Source organism: Bombina bombina, chromosome 5, assembly GCF_027579735.1.
Source record: "Bombina bombina isolate aBomBom1 chromosome 5, aBomBom1.pri, whole genome shotgun sequence".
Taxonomy (NCBI): domain Eukaryota; kingdom Metazoa; phylum Chordata; class Amphibia; order Anura; family Bombinatoridae; genus Bombina; species Bombina bombina.
The window spans coordinates 113,777,197-113,797,008 of NC_069503.1; the positions used below are offsets into that span (position 1 = coordinate 113,777,197).

At 39.0% G+C, this 19,812-nt stretch overlaps 1 pseudogene; it reads left to right on the top strand.

Moving 5' to 3' along the window:
* LOC128661372 (zinc finger protein 721-like) overlaps positions 1-19,806 on the top strand; it is a 411,744-nt pseudogene extending 391,938 nt beyond the window's left edge.
* Positions 19,807-19,812: the final 6 nt, after the last annotated feature.

Sequence of the window (19,812 nt, forward strand, 5' to 3'; positions counted from 1 at the left end):
ACATGCAGATGCATGTGTGAGGACCAGAAAGTTGTTGGAAAAGTGTCTAGAAGGCGTCATTTGGTATTGTATTCCCCTCTGGGCTTGGTAAAGTCACAGCAAAGGCTGTAGCTGGGACTGTATAGGGGTTAAATTTGTAAACGGCTCCGGTTCCGTTATTTTAAGGGTTAAAGCTCTGAAAATTGGTATGCAATACTATTAAGGCTTTAAGACACTGTGGTGAAATTTTGGTAAATTTTGAACAATTCCTTCATACTTTTTCACATATTCAGTAATAAAGTGTGCTCTGTTTAAAATTTAAAGAGACAGTAACGGTTTTGTTTTAAAACGTTTTTTGTGCTTTATTGACAAGTTTAAGCCTGTTTAACATGTCTGTGCCTTCGGATAAGCTATGTTCTATATGTGTGAAAGCCAATGTGTCTCCCCACTCAAAATTTTGTGATAATTGTGCCATAGCGTCCAAACAAAGTAAGGACAGTACTGCCACAGATAATGAAATTGCCCAAGATGATTCCTCAGATGAGGGGAGTAGACATGATACTACATCATCCCCTACTGTGTCTACACCAGTTTTGCCCACGCAGGAGGCCCCTAGTACTTCTAGCGCGCCAATGCTTATTACCATGCAACAATTGACGGCTGTAATGGATAACTCCATAGCAAATATTTTATCCAAAATGCCTGCATATCAGAGAAAGCGCGATTGCTCTGTTTTAAACACTGAAGAGCAGGAGGGCGCTGATGATAATTGTTCTGTCATACCCTCACACCAATCTGAAGTGGCCATGAGGGAGGTTCTGTCAGATGGGGAAATTTCAGATTCAGGAAAAATTTCTCAACAAGCTGAACCTGATGTTGTGACATTTAAATTTAAATTAGAACATCTCCGCGCACTGCTTAAGGAGGTGTTATCTACTCTGGATGATTGTGACAACTTGGTCATTCCAGAGAAATTATGCAAGATGGACAAGTTTCTAGAGGTTCCGGTGCACCCCGACGCTTTTCCTATACCCAAGCGGGTGGCGGACATAGTGAATAAGGAGTGGGAGAAGCCCGGCATACCTTTTGTTCCCCCACCTATATTTAAGAAATTATTTCCTATGGTCGACCCCAGAAAGGACTTATGGCAGAGAGTCCCTAAGGTCGAGGGGGCAGTTTCTACTCTAAACAAGCGCACTACTATCCCTATCGAGGATAGTTGTGCTTTCAAAGATCCTATGGATAAAAAATTGGAAGGTTTGCTTAAAAAGATTTTTGTACAGCAGGGTTACCTTCTACAACCCATTTCGTGCATTGTTCCTGTCACTACAGCAGCGTGGTTCTGGTTCGAGGAACTACAAAAGTCGCTCAGTAGAGAGACTCCGTATGAGGAGGTTATGGACAGAGTTCACGCACTTAAGTTGGCTAACTCTTTTATTTTAGATGCCGCTTTGCAATTAGCTAGATTAGCGGCGAAAAATTCAGGGTTTGCAATTGTGGCGCGCAGAGCGCTTTGGCTAAAGTCTTGGTCAGCGGATGTATCATCCAAGACAAAATTGCTTAACATCCCTTTCAAAGGTAAAACTCTCTTTGGGCCAGAATTGAAAGAGATTATCTCAGACATTACTGGGGGAAAGGGCCACGCCCTTCCACAAGATAGGCCTTTCAAGGCCAAGAATAAGTCTAATTTTCGTTCCTTTCGCAATTTCAGGAACGGACCGACCTCTAATTCCTCATCCTCTAAGCAAGAGGGTAATGCCTCACAGCCCAAACCAGCCTGGAAACCTATGCAAGGCTGGAACAAGGGTAAGCAGGCCAAGAAGCCTGCTGCTGCTAACAAAACAGCATGAAGGAGTAGCCCCCGATCCGGGACCGGATCTAGTAGGGGGCAGACTCTCTCTCTTTGCTCAGGCTTGGGCAAGAGATGTTCAGGATCCCTGGGCACTAGAAATAGTTTCTCAGGGCTATCTTCTGGAATTCAAGGAACTACCCCCAAGGGGAAGGTTCCACATGTCTCACTTATCCTTAAACCAAATAAAGAGACAGGCGTTCTTACATTGTGTAGAAGACCTGTTAAAGATGGGAGTGATACACCCTGTTCCAATGACGGAACAAGGAATGGGATTTTACTCAAATCTGTTCGTAGTTCCCAAAAAAGAGGGAACCTTCAGACCAATTCTGGATTTAAAGATCCTAAACAAATTTCTCAGGGTACCATCGTTCAAAATGGAAACCATTCGAACGATTCTACCCACTATCCAGGAAGGTCAATTTATGACTACCGTGGATCTAAAGGATGCGTACCTACATATTCCTATCCACAAAGAACATCATCAGTTCCTAAGGTTTGCCTTTCTGGACAAACTTTACCAGTTTGTGGCCCTCCCATTCGGGTTAGGATTTTCACAAAGGTACTCGGGTCCCTTCTAGAGGTTCCTAAGACCAAGGGGCATTGCAGTAGTACCGTACTTGGACGACATTCTAATACAAGTGTCGTCCCTTTCAAAAGCAAAGGCTCATACAGACATCGTTCTGGCCTTTCTCAGATCTCACGGATGGAAGGTGAACATAGAAAAGAGTTCTCTGTCTCCGTCAACAAGAGTTCCCTTCTTGGGAACAATAATAGATTCCTTAGAAATGAGGATTTTTCTGACAGATGTCAGAAAGTCAAAACTTCTAAGCGCTTGTCAAGTTCTTCACTCTGTTCCACGTCCTTCCATAGCTCAGTGCATGGAAGTGGTAGGGTTGATGGTTGCAGCAATGGACATAGTTCCTTTTGCACGAATTCATCTAAGACCATTACAACTGTGCATGCTCAAACAGTGGAATGGGGACTATACAGACTTGTCTCCAGTGATTCAAGTAGATCAGAAGACCAGAGAGTCACTCCGTTGGTGGCTGACCCTGGACCATCTATCCCAGGGAATGAGCTTCCACAGACCAGAGTGGGTCATTGTCACGACCGACGCCAGTCTAGTGGGCTGGGGCACGGTCTGGGAATCCCTGAAAGCTCAGGGACTATGGTCTTGGGAAGAGTCTCTTCTCCCGATAAACATTCTGGAACTAAGAGCGATATTCAATGCTCTCAGGGCTTGGCCTCAGCTTGCAAAGGCCAGATTCATAAGATTCCAATCAGACAACATGACGTCTGTTGCGTATATCAATCATCAGGGGGGAACAAGGAGTTCCCTAGCGATGAAAGAAGTGACCAAAATAATACAATGGGCGGAGGATCACTCCTGCCATCTATCTGCGATCCACATCCCAGGTGTGGAAAACTGGGAAGCGGATTATCTGAGTCGTCAGACTTTCCATCCGGGGGAGTAGGAACTCCACCCGGAGATCTTTGCCCAGTTGACTCAATTATGGGGCATTCCAGACATGGATCTGATGGCGTCTCGTCAGAACTTCAAGGTTCCTCGTTACGGGTCCAGATCCAGGGATCCCAAGTCGTCTCTAGTGGATGCACTAGTAGCACCTTGGACTTTCAACCTAGCTTATGTGTTCCCACCGTTTCCTCTCATTCCCAGGCTGGTAGCCAGGATCAAACAGGAGAGGGCCTCGTGATCTTGATAGCTCCTGCGTGGCCACGCAGGACTTGGTATGCAGACCTGGTGAATATGTCATCGGTTCCACCATGGAAGCTACCTTTGAGACAGGACCTTCTTGTTCAGGGTCCATTCGAACATCCAAATCTGGTCTCTCTCCAGCTGACGGCTTGGAGATTGAACGCTTGATTCTATCAAAGCGTGGGTTTTCAGATTCTGTGATAGATACTCTGGTTCAGGCCAGAAAACCGGTAACTAGAAAGATTTACCATAAAATATGGAAAAGATATATCTGTTGGTGTGAATCCAAGGGATTACCATGGAATAAGATAAAAATTCCTAAGATTCTTTCCTTTCTGCAGGAAGGTTTGGATATAGGATTATCTGCGAGTTCTCTAAAGGGACAGATTTCTGCTTTATCTGTCTTACTATACAAACGACTGGCAGCTGTGCCAGATGTTCAAGCATTTGTTCAGGCTCTGGTCAGGATCAAGCCTGTTTACAGACCTTTGACTCCTCCCTGGAGTCTAAATCTAGTTCTTTCAGTTCTTCAAGGGGTTCCGTTTGAACCTCTACATTCCATAGATATTAAGTTATTATCTTGGAAAGTTTTGTTTTTGGTTGCTATTTCTTCTGCTAGAAGAGTTTCGGAGTTATCTGCTCTGCAGTGTACTCCACCCTATCTGGTGTTCCATTCAGATAAGGTTGTTTTGCGTACTAAGCCTGGTTTTCTTGCAAAGGTTGTTTCCAACAAGAACATTAACCAGGAGATAGTTGTACCTTCTTTGTGTCCGAAACCAGTTTCAAAGAAGGAACGTTTGCTACACAACTTAGATGTAGTCCGTGCTCTAAAGTTCTACTTAGAAGCTACAAAAGATTTCAGACAAACATCTTCTCTGTTTGTCGTTTATTCTGGTAAAAGGAGAGGTCAAAAAGCGACTTCTACCTCTCTTTCCTTTTGGCTTAAAAGCATCATCCGATTGGCTTACGAGACTGCCGGACGGCAGCCTCCTGAAAGAATCACAGCTCACTCCACTAGGGCTGTGGCTTCCACATGGGCCTTCAAGAACGAGGCTTCTGTTGATCAGATATGTAAGGCAGCGACTTGGTCTTCACTGCACACTTTTGCCAAATTTTACAAATTTGATGCTTTTGCTTCTTCGGAGGCTATTTTTGGGAGAAAGGTTTTGCAAGCCGTGGTGCCTTCCGTTTAGGTAACCTGATTTGCTCCCTCCCTTTATCCGTGTCCTAAAGCTTTGGTATTGGTTCCCACAAGTAAGGATGACGCCGTGGACCGGACACACCAATGTTAAAGAAAACAGAATTTATGCTTACCTGATAAATTACTTTCTCCAACGGTGTGTCCGGTCCACGGCCCGCCCTGGTTTTTTAATCAGGTCTGATGAATTATTTTCTCTAACTACAGTCACCACGGTACCATATGGTTTCTCCTATATTTTTCCTCCTGTCCGTCGTTCGAATGACTGGGGTTGGCGGAGCCTAGGAGGGACTATATGGCCAGCTTTGCTGGGACTCTTTGCCATTTCCTGTTGGGGAAGAGATATTCCCACAAGTAAGGATGACGCCGTGGACCGGACACACCGTTGGAGAAAGTAATTTATCAGGTAAGCATAAATTCTGTTTTTTTGGTACCAAGTATGGCGCATGACGCAAAATGAAGTAGAAACATTTTTTTTGGTGCCAACAAACATCCGGAAATGAGGCAACTTCATGCCAAACAACCTGGCGTCAACAAAGACGCAGGAAATGACTAAGTTGCGTCATCCTAGACGCACATTTGCACCAAAAAATTCTCGTGCCAAGAATGACGCAATAAATTACAGCATTTTGCGACCTCACAAGCCTAATTTTGCTCTCAAAATTAAAGAGAAACAAGTCAATTTGAAAATGAGACTATACCCCAGGTAAGAAAATAAACTTCCTAAACATGATTCCCATACTGAAACTGATAGTCTGCAAAGGGAAATATACATAGACCTGACTCATGGCAAATAGAAGTAACATACTTTATATTAATACATAAAGCGCCAAACCATAGTTGAAAGTGTCTTAAATAATGATACATACTTATGAGAGAACCCTTGAAAAGATTTCCCGTGAGTATACAGGGAGTGCAGAATTATTAGGCAAGTTGTATTTTTGAGGATTAATTTTATTATTGAACAACAACCATGTTCTCAATGAACCCAAAAAACTCATTAATATCAAAGCTGAATAGTTTTGGAAGTAGTTTTTAGTTTGTTTTTAGTTATAGCTATTTTAGGGGGATATCTGTGTGTGCAGGTGACTATTACTGTGCATAATTATTAGGCAACTTAACAAAAAAACAAATATATACCCATTTCAATTATTTATTTTTACCAGTGAAACCAATATAACATCTCAACATTCACAAATATACATTTCTGACATTCAAAAACAAAACAAAAACAAATCAGTGACCAATATAGCCACCTTTCTTTGCAAGGACACTCAAAAGCCTGCCATCCATGGATTATGTCAGTGTTTTGATCTGTTCACCATCAACATTGCATGCAGCAGCAACCACAGCCTCCCAGACACTGTTCAGAGAGGTGTACTGTTTTCCCTCCTTGTAAATCTCACATTTGATGATGGACCACAGGTTCTCAATGGGGTTCAGATCAGGTGAACAAGGAGGCCATGTCATTAGATTTTCTTCTTTTATACCCTTTCTTGCCAGCCACGCTGTGGAATACTTGGACGCGTGTGATGGAGCATTGTCCTGCATGAAAATCATGTTTTTCTTGAAGGATGCAGACTTCTTCCTGTACCACTGCTTGAAGAAGGTGTCTTCCAGAAACTGGCAGTAGGACTGGGAGTTGTGCTTGACTCCATCCTCAACCCGAAAAGGCCCCACAAGCTCATCTTTGATGATACCAGCCCAAACCAGTACTCCACCTCCACCTTGCTGGCGTCTGAGTCGGACTGGAGCTCTCTGCCCTTTACCAATCCAGCCACGGGCCCATCCATCTGGCCCATCAAGACTCACTCTCATTTCATCAGTCCATAAAACCTTAGAAAAATCAGTCTTGAGATATTTCTTGGCCCAGTCTTGACGTTTCAGCTTGTGTGTCTTGTTCAGTGGTGGTCGTCTTTCAGCCTTTCTTACCTTGGCCATGTCTCTGAGTATTGCACACCTTGTGCTTTTGGGCACTCCAGTGATGTTGCAGCTCTGAAATATGGCCAAACTGGTGGCAAGTGGCAGCTGCACGCTTGACTTTTCTCAGTTCATGGGCAGTTATTTTGCACCTTGGTTTTTCCACACAATTCTTGTGACCCTGTTGACTATTTTGAATGAAACGCTTGATTGTTCGATGATCACGCTTCAGAAGCTTTGCAATTTTAAGAGTGCTGCATCCCTCTGCAAGATATCTCACTATTTTTGACTTTTCTGAGCCTGTCAAGTCCTTCTTTTGACCCATTTTGCCAAAGGAAAGGAAGTTGCCTAATAATTATGCACACCTGATATAGGGTGTTGATGTCATTAGACCACACCCCTTCTCATTACAGAGATGCACATCACCTAATATGCTTAATTGGTAGTAGGCTTTCGAGCCTATACAGCTTGGAGTAAGACAACATGCATAAAGAGGATGATGTGGTCAAAATACTCATTTGCCTAATAATTCTGCACTCCCTGTATACCATAAAATCAATAGGCAATACTCTCTTCACATCCCTCTGACAAACACTGTACTCTGAGAGGAATTGAGCTTCAATATGCTGAGAAGCGCTTAACATAGAAGAAAAATCAAGCACAAACTTACTTCACCACCTCTATAGGAGGCAAAGTTTGTAAAACTGAGTTGTGGGTGTGGTGGGAGATGTATTTATAGGCATTTTGAGGTTTGGGAAACTTTGCTCCTCCTGGTAGGAATGTATATCCTATACGTCACTAGCTTATGGACTCTTGCCAATTACATGATAGAAAATACTACTCCCCCCTCTGTCCTTTTAGACCGATCATGTCCAACAACTGGCTAACCTCGCCCTCAGACTTCTGAACTTAGAACACCTGCAACTCCAACTTCCCCTGCCCTGTCCTCGCTCATGGAACACCCATAACTACACTTAAATGACTACCTTGTTTCCAGTGAGTGTTCCCCACCCCAGAACCGCCCCTGATTTGTGTGCTTAATTTTGCAGTAAATATTATTAAACTAATAATGTTTGGCTGTTTATATAAACAACCACAGCTGAAAGCTTAAAAGTATTGTAAAATCACTGCTTTTTACCCACTGAAAACATCTCACACTGATTATTAGCCTGTGATAATTAAGACATCATGTTCTCAGCCAACTTGTTGAGCATGAGCCGTGCAGCACTGTATGTGCAGTTGCTTGTGCAATGTTAAATGAGGATGGTGGGTGCCAGCTCTCTTGCCCAGAATACAGATGAAAGAGCCAACATTCATTCATTAGACTCTAAACACCGACTATGATGGATCCCATGGAGTATTAAATGACAGTGTTAATATTGTATTTCAAAGCTGTATGAGTCACCAAGCTTGATGATAATTTTATACTCTTCTGGTGGAGCACTAAGTGGTATATAAGTATATTCAATTTTTATAACGTATTTATATTAAACAACCGGCATCCACTAGTTATGATATAGTGTAACAGGTGTGTATGTGTCCTTTCCACTGGCGTATATATGCTCTGAATATATATCTTTATATTCTCTTCCAAACAGATATAGAATACCACAATACACAGTACCCACACCGGTATCCAAAAAATGACTTTGTAATCACAGTAAATACTTGTATAGATTCCGGTCCTACTCACCGCAGGAAGGGCAAATTTCAGTGTTAGTGGTTGGAGCTCTGATCCGAGTTGATTCTTCTTGGTAGTCCTTACACGCTGTACACACCTGCAGGTTAGCTCAGTGATTGACTGCTATGCAGACTATGGTAGCTTTGAAAAACACACTGATCGTAGGATGCATACACCCCTCCGCGTTTTCCTTGCGCTGACATGATGCATAAGAAATTCCAAAAGAAGTTAGTGGAGGTGAATGCAGGCAGCACAACTTAGTTAAAAAATTAGTAGACTTTATTGAATCATTTTAAAACTGATATAAGCACAGATACAATATTACCCAAACACACAGGGGGAAAGACTGCCTTCCGACGCGTTTCCTGCTCAAACTGAGCACTTCATCAGGGATGGCAGGTGTCTCCCTTTCAGATTATTTATTGGAGTCGAAAAATTTTAACCCTTAGTGTACTACACTTTTAAAAGAAACATATTCAGTTCAGTTAATCAACAAATGTTACTACCGAACTGGGGTTATAAATCCTAAACTCCAATAAATCTCACCTTTTCATAATATGAATATTACATAGGTTTATACAATATTTACATTAAAACAAATATTACATATTAATTTGTTTGCAGTTTAAAGGATTGGATAGAGTTACAATGCTGGTGGTACATTTCAGGCTTAACATTATGCTTTTTTATTTAGGCAGGATGCTTTTATATGTCTTATTGTATCTTAATATGTCTTTTTAAGTTTGCATATATAGAATGTAAAATCTATAGTTTGCAAAAATATGCGTGTGCATTTAATTTGTTTGTATGATACAGATTATGGGCTGTATGTACTACCCTTAAAGGTAATTTAAGTATTTGTTTCCCTATGAACTAACTTTGGAGTCACTAACAGTGTATTATACAGCTTTTACAATAATTTCAATTTTTTCAGTTTTTTCAATTTTTTCACTTGATATGTTTTTTACTCATAATTATATACATGTAGCCCTTATCTGTTGCACTAGGAACTTATTCTACATGCTCAAGTGATGACTTTAATCTATTTGTTTGTTTATTTTTCAAACGGGATTGTACCCGGTTAATGTCTTACTGGGAGCTAGCTCTGTATTCCGAAATTTTTACAATTTTTTGCTTTTTGTAATGTATGTATAATTCTTATCTGTTATACTAAGAGCTTTTTTCACATGCTATAGTGGTAACTTTAATCTCCTTAATTGGCTAATGGGTGAGTACCCGGCATTTATCTAACTGTGAGCTAGCTCTAAGCTCCAAATCAATGAACTCTGTATAATTTGGTTAGTTTATATAGACTATAATGCTGTTATGAACATATATATTCCATGTTTGTATACGGCACAGGGTAACTGCTGATTCTCATTATGATGTATTAGTTGCCAGTATATAACTGTAGATCCCATATTTTGTTCATCCCATTGGGAAATCCTGTTTTTAGCTTGTATATCCAAAAGGCCTCTTTTTTATTAAGTTTTGCTAGCCTGTCACCTCCAGAGATTCGATTTGGCACCCTATCTATAACTTGGAATTGAAACATTCTAAGTATCTCTTCCTGCATGTTTTTGTTATAATTGGTTCCATGCCTATGTGTTGCAAAATGTCTAGCTACAGGAGTTTTGGGTTCCTTTGCCTCAATAGACAAAAGGTGTTCACGTATTCGTTCCTTTATGGGCCTTATAGTACGACCTGTATACTGTTTGCCACATTTTAGGCAAGAAACCAAATATACTGCATAGTCTGACTGGCAATTAAAGTGAGATTCAATTGAAAATTCTTGTGCAGTTGTATGTGATGTAAATTTATCCCCCATTTTTACGTAATGACAACATTTGCAGGGTCTTACTCCGCATTTAAATGTGCCTATTTTTGGGTTTAGCCAAGTGGTTCTATCTTTACTATTTACAGTGGAATCAGAAAAGTTTCTATTTACAAATTGGCCTATTGTCTTTGCTCTTCTCGAGACAAATTTTACACCATCTACAGAGATGTTGTCAAGTGCTGATTCTTTTTCCAGTATTGGTAAGTATTTCTTTACTATGTTGCAAATTTTGGGGTATTGGTTACTATATTGTGTGGAAAATACTATTTTATTTTCCGTGTTTAAACACTTTCTTTTGTCTTTCAATAGATCTTTTCTATCCATTAGGCGCACCTCACTTAGTGTATGTTCAAGTTGCTTTTTATTGTACCCTCTGTGTATTAGTCGTTTTTTTAGTTGGTCTGCATGAATGTTATAGTCTCCTATGCTACTACAGTTTCTGCGTAGGCGCATAAACTGACCTCTCGGTATTGCTCCTTTGAGGTGTCTTGGATGGTTTGATTCTGCCCTCAAAATTGTGTTACCTGCTATTTCTTTTCTGTAAGTTTCCATAATAACTGTCATGTTAGTTTTGTCAATTTTGATTTTGAGATCTAAAAAATTTATACTATCTTTGGCGTGACTCCAGGTGAATTTAAGGTTCATGCTATTGTAATTTAAGGTTTTAACAAAGCTTTCTATCTGTTGTACATTGCCACTCCATATGATGAGCACATCGTCAATAAATCTAGTATAGAATTTAATACACTGTTTATGCTCATTTAGCTCTCCAAAGATTTTAAAAAATTCGAAATAACTCAGATAAATATTTGCATATGAGGGGGCAAATTTTGCCCCCATGGCAGTCCCTCGCTTCTGTAAGTACATTTTGCCTTCAAATACAAAATAGTTGTGTGTAAGCAAATAGGTTACAACTTCTGTTAGATAGCTAATAAAGATAGTATCATAGTTAGTATATAGTTTTAGAATTTCTTCTAAAGCTAAGATTCCTTGCTGGTGTGGTATACATGAGTATAAAGATACTACATCTATTGTTAGAAGGATATCTGTATCATTTACTGCAAAACCTTCTAATTTCCTAAGTAGTTGCTTAGTATCTCTAAGATAGCCTGGCATGTTAACTACCACTGGTTGTAAGTGGCTATCGACCCACTCTCCTAATCTCTCTCCTAGGGTGCCTATGGTGGAAATTATTGGTCTTCCCGGAGGTCTAGTGGGGTGTTTGTGTATTTTTGGGAGATGTTTGAATGTCGATATAACTGGAGTTTTTATAAGCAATGAATCAACTGTTTTTTCATCAAATATACCTAGTTTCCTACCTTCTTCCAGCAACAGGTCTAATTCTTCAATAAACTTAGCTGTTGGATTAAACGTTAGTGCCCTATATGTTTCTGTATCACTTAGCTGTGACATTGCTTCATTTATATAAGCTGTCCTATCAAGAATTACAATTGAACCGCCTTTATCAGAGTTGGTAATTACTATCTGCTCATTTTTTTGGATGTTTTTTAAAGCTAATCTCTCTTTGGCAGACAGATTGTCTTTCTTTCTGCTTTTGCTAAGTTCTAAGTGGTGTAATTTTGTGAGTTCCTGTTCCACTATGGTATGAAAGATATCTATATTTTCTCCTTGTGACTGTGAGGGATAAAAATGCTTGTTAGCAAACTTTACATCACTTTTTGGTATTACTAGATTTGTTTCACTATTACGTATACTATCTCTCTGGAGTGTTACTAGATCTGTTACATCACATAGATCATTAAAATTTAAAGATTCAACATCGATAGGAAGAGAATGAATTTGTGTACTGATGGATTGTGTACTCTCATTATTAGTATTTGGTAACTGACAGAAATGTTTTTTTAAAGTCACCTTTCTCATAAACTTATTTAAGTCTATCAATGTGTCAAATAGATTAAAGTCACTGGTAGGTGCATAGCCAAGTCCCTTAGATAGAACCTTGTGTTGGTCAGCATTTAGCTCTATTCTTGATAAATTGATTATGCTTTGTTCTTCTGTGGCTTCCCGTTTTTTGGCCCCTTAGTTGATCTACTTGGGTATCTAGGTGTTGACATTTTCTGGTTCGGGACTTGCTCCTTTCTAGGACCAGTGGACTTGTCTTCTTTGACCATATCAGAGAAAGATCTTCTAGCCACTGTTTCTTTAGGTTTCGCACCTAGCCGTGTAACTTCCAGATTATCATTGTTGATCACTTCATCAGCTCCCGTTATGTCAGGGTTTTCTAATTGATCGTATTCGGCTGTGGATGACAATTCTCCAGTGTCATTCGCTGAGGTGTCTGTGGCTATGCTACTTTCACTGAATGTCACTTTTCTGCCTTCAGAATTTTTCCTTTTATTATTTTTCTTTTGCCATCTACGTTTTCCTTTTTGTCCTTTGTTATCCTTATTGTTGGTGTTCCAGGTGTATACTATGTTAAGTTCATAGTCCTTGCAATCTCGCTTGTATTTTTTAATTTTTCTCTCCATTATTTCTTTATCCAATTTTCCTAGTGTGTCATTGAATTGTGCTTCAAATGCTGCAAATCTTGAATCCTCTTTCATGCCATCAATTTTTGTCTGTAAATCTGTAAGCTCCACCAGCATTGCTTCTCTTTCCATTTTCTTTTTATTCAGCAATTTTCCCATAAGTATTAGAGAACAGTTGGTCAGGGTCTCGTTCCCTTCTTCCATAAAGAGGACATCTTCTTTGTCATTTGCTGGATATTTCTTCATCCTGAGTCCTCTTGGAACTTTCTTTTCCTTTGTATAAAGTTGAAGGAACTCCACCTCCCACCAAAGTCTCAGTTCTTTTATACTTAGTTTTTCCTTTGTAGCAAACAAATCAATTAAATCCTCCTGTGTGTTTTCAAGGGTGTCTGTGCTTTTCATTAGTGTTTCTAAGTTTGTGCGCCTTTGTGCTATATTTCCATAGGCCATTTTGTCACTTTTAGACCTTTATATGCAAAAATACTTTATCAAAAAAACTTTAAATGTCTTTTGTTATGTGCTCCTCAGGTTAGAGTCTTGCAGGAAAATATCATATGAAACAGCCAACATTCATTCATTAGACTCTAAACACCGACTATGATGGATCCCATGGAGTATTAAATGACAGTGTTAATATTGTATTTCAAAGCTGTATGAGTCACCAAGCTTGATGATAATTTTATACTCTTCTGGTGGAGCACTAAGTGGTATATAAGTATATTCAATTTTTATAACGTATTTATATTAAACAACCGGCATCCACTAGTTATGATATAGTGTAACAGGTGTGTATGTGTCCTTTCCACTGGCGTATATATGCTCTGAATATATATCTTTATATTCTCTTCCAAACAGATATAGAATACCACAATACACAGTACCCACACCGGTATCCAAAAAATGACTTTGTAATCACAGTAAATACTTGTATAGATTCCGGTCCTACTCACCGCAGGAAGGGCAAATTTCAGTGTTAGTGGTTGGAGCTCTGATCCGAGTTGATTCTTCTTGGTAGTCCTTACACGCTGTACACACCTGCAGGTTAGCTCAGTGATTGACTGCTATGCAGACTATGGTAGCTTTGAAAAACACACTGATCGTAGGATGCATACACCCCTCCTCAGCGTTTTCCTTGCGCTGACATGATGCATAAGAAATTCCAAAAGAAGTTAGTGGAGGTGAATGCAGGCAGCACAACTTAGTTAAAAAATTAGGTTCTAAGTGGTGTAATTTTGTGAGTTCCTGTTCCACTATGGTATGAAAGATATCTATATTTTCTCCTCGTGACTGTGAGGGATAAAAATGCTTGTTAGCAAACTTTACATCACTTTTTGGTATTACTAGATTTGTTTCACTATTACGTATACTATCTCTCTGGAGTGTTACTAGATCTGTTACATCACATAGATCATTAAAATTTAAAGATTCAACATCGATAGGAAGAGAATGAATTTGTGTACTGATGGATTGTGTACTCTCATTATTAGTATTTGGTAACTGACAGAAATGTTTTTTTAAAGTCACCTTTCTCATAAACTTATTTAAGTCTATCAATGTGTCAAATAGATTAAAGTCACTGGTAGGTGCATAGCCAAGTCCCTTAGATAGAACCTTGTGTTGGTCAGCATTTAGCTCTATTCTTGATAAATTGATTATGCTTTGTTCTTCTGTGGCTTCCCGTTTTTTGGCCCCTTAGTTGATCTACTTGGGTATCTAGGTGTTGACATTTTCTGGTTCGGGACTTGCTCCTTTCTAGGACCAGTGGACTTGTCTTCTTTGACCAAGGTGAGATTTATTGGAGTTTAGGATTTATAACCCCAGTTCGGTAGTAACATTTGTTGATTAACTGAACTGAATATGTTTCTTTTAAAAGTGTAGTACACTAAGGGTTAAAATTTTTCGACTCCAATAAATAATCTGAAAGGGAGACACCTGCCATCCCTGATGAAGTGCTCAGTTTGAGCAGGAAACGCGTCGGAAGGCAGTCTTTCCCCCTGTGTGTTTGGGTAATATTGTATCTGTGCTTATATCAGTTTTAAAATGATTCAATAAAGTCTACTAATTTTTTAACTAAGTTGTGCTGCCTGCATTCACCTCCACTAACTTCTTTTGGAATTTCTTCAGAATACAGATGTACTTGTTCCCTGGCTGAGAACATTATGCAAAATTCTTTGTCGTAATTTTTTAATTTGTGATTTACAGGTAAATACATTTAAAAATAAAGACAAAATGGAAGACATTTTGTTGCATATAAAAGAATATGATTTTTTATTGAGATGAATTATATTATAAATAATAAATATTGTTTTTTTTCTTTATTTTATTTCTTTTTATGTAGAGAAACACATGAATAGCACACATGTACTGAGTGCGGCAAATGTTTTACACAAATGAATAATCTGAAAACTCATAAAAAGAATCACACAGGAGAAAAACTTTTCACATGTACAGAGTGTGGAAAAAGTTTTACACGAATGGTTAGTCTGAAAACTCATGAAATGATTCACACAGGAGAAAAGCCTTTCACATGTACAGAGTGTGGAAAAAGTTTTACAGAAAAAAGTAGTCTGAGAAAACATGAAAGGAGTCACACAGAAGAAAAGCCTTTCACATGTACAGAGTGTGGAAAAAGTTTTACAGAAAAAAGTAGTCTGAGAAAACATGAAAGGAGTCACACAGGAGAAAAGCCTTTCACATGTACAGAGTGTGGAAAAAGTTTTACAGAAAAAAGTAGTCTGAGAAAACATGAAAGGAGTCACACAGGAGAAAAGCCATTCACATGTACAGAGTGTGGAAAAAGTTTTGCACGAATGGATAGTCTGAAAACTCATGAAAGGAGTCACACAGGGGAAAAGCCATTCACATGTACAGAGTGTGGAAAAAGTTTTACAGAAAAAAGTAGTCTGAGAAAACATGAAAGGAGTCACACAGGAGAAAAGCCTTTCACATGTACAGAGTGTGGAAAAAGTTTTGCACGGATGGATAGTCTGAAAACTCATGAAAGGAGTCACACAGGGGAAAAGCCATTCACATGTACAGAGTGTGGAAAAAGTTTTGCACGTATGGATAGTCTGAAAACTCATGAAATGAGTCACACAGGGGAAAAGCCTTTCACTTGTACAGAGTGTGGAAAAAGTTTTACAGAAAATGGTCATCTAAGAAATCATGAAAAGATTCACACAGGGGATAAAACTTTCACTTGTACAGAGTGTGGAAAAAGTTTTACAGATAATAGTCATCTGAGAAAACATGAAAGGGTTCACACGGGAAAAGCCTTTCATGTGTACAGAGTGTGGAAAAAGTTTTACAGAAAAGAGTAGTCTGAAAACTCATGAAAGGTGTCACACAGGGGAAAAGCCTTTCACATGTACAGAGTGTGGAAAAAGTTTTACAGAAAATGGTCATCTAAGAAATCATGAAAGGATTCACACAGGGGAAAAGCCTTTCACTTGTACAGAGTGTGGAAAAAGTTTTACAGAAAATAGTCATCTGAGAAAGCATGAAAGGGTTCACACAGGGGAAAAGCCTTTCATGTGTACAGAGTGTGGAAAAAGTTTTACAGAAAAGAGTAGTCTGAAAACTCATGAAAGGTGTCACACAGGGGAAAAGCCTTTCACATGTACAGAGTGTGGAAAAAGTTTTACAGAAAATAGTAGTCTGAGAAATCATGAAAGGATTCACACAGGGGAAAAGCCATTCACATGTACAGAGTGTGGAAAAAGTTTTGCACGAATGGATAGTCTGAAAACTCATGGAAGGAGTCACACAGGGGAAAAGCCATTCACATGTACAGAGTGTGGAAAAAGTTTTGCACATATGGATAGTCTGAAAACTCATGAAAGGAGTCACACAGGGGAAAAGCCTTTCACGTGTACATGGAATTTATCAAATGAGTAAAGTTTGCCCGAGTTAGTATCATAGAAATCCCTCACTATCAGTGGTTTCTCTGGCGACCATTTTTTAAAGATATCGACCGTACTGCCTAAAGGAAAATGAGTGTTACCCCTTATCGGCAGCCACTTTGAAATATTTTGCATTAAACCGATGCATTTAGAAAGATTTCTCCAGACCCATAGAATATCCCTATATAGAGGGTGCTCCAAAATTCTTCCCCCCAGATCTTTATTTGATGCAAAGATAACATAATTTAAAGAGAGCGGAAAACACACCTGGTTCTCTAAAACCTCATCCGAATATAGAAAGGATCTTGATAAACAATTCATAGGAAATCGCAAAATAGAAGCATGATTATACCATTCTAAATTCGGTACAGCCAACCCTCCTTTACCATAAGGTTGATATAGCTTAGTTAGTTTCAATCTAGGTTTCCTCCCACTCCATAAGAAGATTCTCAGTGATTGGTTGAAGCGCCAAGGATCATTTTTATTTATCAGAAAGGGAAGCATCCTTAAAGTATAAAGAATTTTAGGGATAATAAACATTTTAAAAAGAGCTATTTTACCTAGTAAAGAAACTGGGAGCGATGCCCATGATTTCAGTTTATCTCTACTATCCCCTAAAATTGTTGAAAAATTGTCTTTATACCAATCAGCTGGGTTTGCAGAAATTTTTAGCCCCAAATACTCTAGTATTTTAGTTTCTATAAATTGATAAGGCTGTGGATCCTCTGGATTTTTTTTAAGCCAAAGAATTTTAGATTTTGTGAGGTTAGTTTTGTAGCCTGAGACCATACTATATTGGTCCAGTAATTTCACAATCGCATCAATCTGACTCCTTGGTTGCGCAACGAAAAGCAAAAGATCATCAGCAAACAGAGCCGTTTTGAATCTTGCCTGACCTATATTAATTCCAATCAACAATTTTCTCAATTTAATAGCTAAAGGCTCCATTATCAAGTCGAATAGTAAGGGGGACATCGGGCAACCCGGACGGGTCCCTCTAGTCAATGAAAAGGAATCTGAAATACCATTATTAATCAATACAGAAGCTTTAATATCTGAATAAACCTTAACAATGAATTCTTTAAAATAGCCTACAAAACCAAATCTCTCCAATACCTGAATCAAGAAGGGCCACTCCACCCTGTCGAAGGCCTTCTCTGCATCCAAAGATAGCAGGAAGGCCTCAGGCAGGGCAGAGCGGTCTCCCCCGTATCGACAAACTACTTGTAATATGTTCCTTATATTCATCTCTGAGCCTCTTCCAGTGATAAACCCTGCTTGGTCCTGGTGGACAATCACTGGTAATAGAGGCTTCAGCCTTTCAGCTAATAACTTCATAAGAAATTTATAATCAAGACCTAGCAAAGAGATAGGCCTATATGAAGTCATATCTGAAGGATCTTTATTAGTCTTTGGAATTAAGATAATATTAGCTCTTTTAAAACTTTCCGATATCTTATAGTTTGTTCTGAAATATGCATTATATAAGTCAGTCAATACCGGCCCTACTTCTATTCGCATAATTTGATAGAACTCAAGGGGTAAATTATCCGGCCCTGGAGTTTTCCCTCTAGCCATAGAGTTAATTATTCTTTGAACCTCATTTTCTGTTATTGGTTGATTTAGAGCTTCACCCTCCTTATCTGAAATTTTAGGAAGTTGAACCTCATCCAAAAATGTTTTAATGTTTTCTGGATCTGGACATTGGGATGTATATAAATCAGTATAAAAATTATGAAATAATTGTGAAATTTGGTCTTGCTCTGTGTACATTATATCTTTTAGTTTTAAGGCTGCCACTGGCTTCCTCCTTGTTTGCCTCTTAAACATTGAAGCCATAAATTTGCCTACCTTATTGCCAAATTTTGAGAATCTGGCAGAATTTTTATATAGAAGTACCTGTGCCTCTCCCAGGAGGAATATCTCTCTTTCTTTCCTGTACTTAAAATAATTGTCTGTATTTACCTTACATGGGTTTTCTAAGAATAGAGTATATGCCTCCCTAACTTTATCTGAAAGCATTTTATCTTTCCTAAGATTCTCTTTTTTTAACCTTGCCACATAGGTGATAATTTCTGTTTTCATGTAGGCTTTGGCGGTCTCCCAAAAAAGCTGAACATCATCTCTACAATGATTATTAAATAATTTAAATTCTCCCCACGCTGTAATAAGAACATTTTTAAATTTGGGAGAATTCCGAAGATATGTTGGAAAAAAGAAAGAGTTAAATAAAAGTTTATTTTTCAATGCAAGTGTTAAAATAACCGGGGCATGATCCGACAAACTGAAATCGCAGATAGTACAGTTCTTGACTTTAGGAACCAGTAGATCAGAAATCAAAAAAAGATCTAACCTCGAGAGTGTGTTGTGTGTCTTAGAGCAACATGTGTACTCCAGGTTGTTGGGATTCAACAACCTCCATATATCATATGTTTAGTGAATTAAAGAGTAAGTTAAAAAAATTTTTTCTCAAAATTCAACTGAGAAGATTTATATTTCACTTTATTAGTATTGGCCCCCATTTTCCTTCTATCCAGATATGAATTAGGAGTAACATTAAAATCCCCTAGTAGTTTGTGTGTCCCATAGAATGGAGTCCCTTTCCTCCCATCCCCCCAGCTCCATCTCCAAGATTACCCAGGTGGCCTCCTCCGACCTTCTTAGGAGGCAGGAGTCTTGGGCTAGTCTGGCGGCTTTATAGTATTCCAAGAGATCTGGGGCTCCCACTCCCCCCTCTGCTCTACTCCTACAGACCACCTGTTTCGCTATTCTGGCCGACTTCGGCCCTCTTATAAAAGCTAATATTTCAGCCTGTATTTTAATAAAATCTGTTTTGACCAATTTAATGGGGAGAGCCCGAAAAAGATATAATATGCGTGGGAGCATGTTCATTTTGACCAATGCTACTCTTCCCATCCAGGAAAAGCCACACATCCGCCACTTCAAAAGGTCTTTTCTAAATTGGTTAAGGAGTGGAGTATAGTTGTATTTATACAAAAATTGCATCTGTACCGGGAGATTGATACCCAGATATCTGATTGTTTTGGGAACCCACCGAAACTTGAAGTTGAGTTCTATTATTTTCCATGTGTGTGGGGGGATGGCCACCGGAAGGAGCTTTTTTCACAAACTTTGGGTTTCTCACAGAAATTATTTACATTCTGCTTGTGCAATCATGGCACAAATGTTTGTAAAAGTTTCTCTGGGATCCTTTAATAACATGCAAACACAAAAGAG